This window comes from Propithecus coquereli, unplaced genomic scaffold (genome assembly GCF_000956105.1).
Source record: "Propithecus coquereli isolate 6110/MARCELLA unplaced genomic scaffold, Pcoq_1.0 Scaffold519, whole genome shotgun sequence".
Lineage (NCBI taxonomy): Eukaryota > Metazoa > Chordata > Mammalia > Primates > Indriidae > Propithecus > Propithecus coquereli.
In genome coordinates, this window is record NW_012151052.1 from 1,491,335 (window position 1) to 1,494,059 (window position 2,725).

Here is a 2,725-nt window from a genome sequence, read left to right on the forward strand (position 1 = left end):
TGCCCAGGTCAGGGGTGGCGTGCCTGGACAGATGACACTCTGGCATGGACAGAGGTCGCTCTGGCCATCAGCTGCCCAGCTGCCTTCAGGGGTACCTGCCCTCTCCTGTCACCTCTCTACACAAACCTCCCCCGGCTGTGGCTCTGCCAGGGGCTGCTTGAGGTCTGTGGCCTTCTCAGGGGAGCAGGCTGGGGATAGCTCTGAAATCATATCCCCTCTCCTCCTCAAATGCCTTCCACCTCCTCTGTGGGCACCTCCAGGGCATCTCCTGGGCATCACTGCAGGGAGGCATCAGGGCGTTTCTCCCACCTACTCTTGTGAACTCATGAGGCCACCTCACCCTAACCTCATACAGGGGTTAACATACAGGGCTGTTCCTGACTTCAGAGCGGCCACAATTGTTTCTCTGACCTCCTGCCCCACTGTTCCGCTGTAGTTCTGACTCTACTCCCTGAATCATAGTGGAAGGACCATTGACTGTGAGTTGTGGTTATTGGAGCCCAGAAGGTAAAATGAAAAGTACTCAGAAGCTTGTGCATGGGGGAGATGTGGCCCACTGTGCAGAGTCCAGCAGCTGTGAGCCATGACAGCTGGGCAGAAAGAACCCACATGGCCCCCTCAGAGGTGAGGCAGCCAAGGGTCCCTGCAGTATCTCATAACGTGATCACGCAAACACTGAGCCGCGTGTGCTGCTCTGTCTGACACAGCCACAAGGGAGGACCTGCCGATGCCTAGATCTGGGGACACAATGTCCCCCCACTCAGGCCCAGACCCACTGCCCATCCCCCTGGGACCTACAGCTCTGTGCTCCTCAGACCCCCTCAGGGCACTCAGTGTCCTCAGCAGTGGGCACCAAGCTGCTGCACCAACCCGAAATATTCCAACCTTTACACTTCTTGTCATTGCTTAAGCCCTTGTTATTGTTTCTGTTATTGTCTCTGCTTCGTCCCGCAGCATCACAGGGTGGGCCCTGATCTTCCTGACCCTCGAGCTCTGCAGTGAGGAAGGGCCATGGGGTGGGGCACGCATTCCTGGCTCTAAATGTTCACGCTCAATTTATCCAATTTAAAATAATGTTATACCAGCAAGTAAAGTTTTATCTGCTTGTATATAAATGTGCATATATTTATGTATAATATAGATACATGGTATATACAGATACATCAATATAATTTATATCTAACCTATCATATATATTTTCTGTGTATACTTTATATAACTAAGCCGCACATAAACACACACACACACACACAAACACGTTATTTACTTACTTTTTTAACATGTGCTTCTTTCCTTTCTAATCAGAACAGAGTCTGGCTGAGTAAAGACACTGGGGTGGTGACATCTGCTGACCCTCCCTCTCTGACTCTAGCAGGGGCTGGCCGCTGGGCACCAGTGAGCACACAGCTGAGAACAGCGGGCCCCATGAGCCCAGGCCCAGCCCTGAGGCCCTGGTCTCCCAGACGATCCCCCTGGCCACGTGCTCTGGGCTTGGCGCAGCACCCATGTGCGAGCAGTTTCCTCCCCTAAATCCCCTGCCAGGCAGCCCTGTGGGCACGGCCTTTGGTTCCTCCCAGGTCCTCAGCACCATCGCTCAGGAGAGCAGCTGCTTCCTCCACAGCCCAGGGCCAGAGCCTGGAAGCTCTCAGGCAGCTCAGGCCTGACCTTAGCCCTGGGTTGAGGACCCTATTCCGAATCTCTCTCCCATTTATTCTATAACTGAAAGTCTGTCTTGGACTAAAATGAACAGCCTACATTTTTATAATTGTTCAGTTTAAGATTGTCACCTGGAAAATTAGAAACTTAACTTCACTGTCATCCTCTGAGCCTGGCTTGTTCCATCTTCACCAGATCAAGATGCCCTTGGGATCTCTCCTCCCCATACAACCTCATTTAGAAGCATGGGAAGATTTAAAATGTGGCAAAATTTTTGGCACCTACGCAGCAGCCATCCCCCTCCTCCTTTGGATTATAGGGTACCAGCTCTATCCTACTGTGCCTGGTTGCTAGAGTGAGCCTCTGCAAGTCCAGGACAGGAGCAGGGATTAGGGTGCACGTGACATCAGCTCCACAGTGAAATGTCAGAGGAGTGAGGGGTGGGCAGAACTTCCAGGAAAGATTCTGTTCTTTCATAAAAAGAGGAAAAGCAAAGAGATTTGCCCTCCATTTAGCTGTGGAACGGTTATGAGAGGATATGATGTTTAGAGCCCCTGCAACTCTATTGAGACCATGAGGCATTGAGTCTAAGGCTGAAAAGCCAAAGCGGTGAAGGTGCCAAGCAGAAATATCAAAAGAACATACTGGGTCCTTTCAGCTGTCACCAAGCCTAAATAGTCTAACCTTTAGACTTCCTGTTATTGCTGAAGCCCTTGATATTGTTTCTTTCACTTTTTTCTAAAATTATTCTAACTTATCCAGAAAAGACTCAGAAGAGGAATAGCCTGGTCTTTAGGAGAGGACTGGCATTATCACATGTTTTCATGAGTTTGTGAGAGTCTGAGGCATGAAGGGCAGGAAACATTATAAGTTATGTCCTCCTCTGGCATCTGGGTCATGCTATGACCATGGCTAGAAAAACCCACACCACTTCAGAAGTTTATAAATTGTGCTCTCTTCTTCATTTCTTTTTTTTTTTTTAATGTTCTAATCACTAAATAGCATTTTGTGGTCCTTAATACTTCCCTTCTCCAAGGCCTGGTATGCTTAAGGGACATTGCAATAGAAA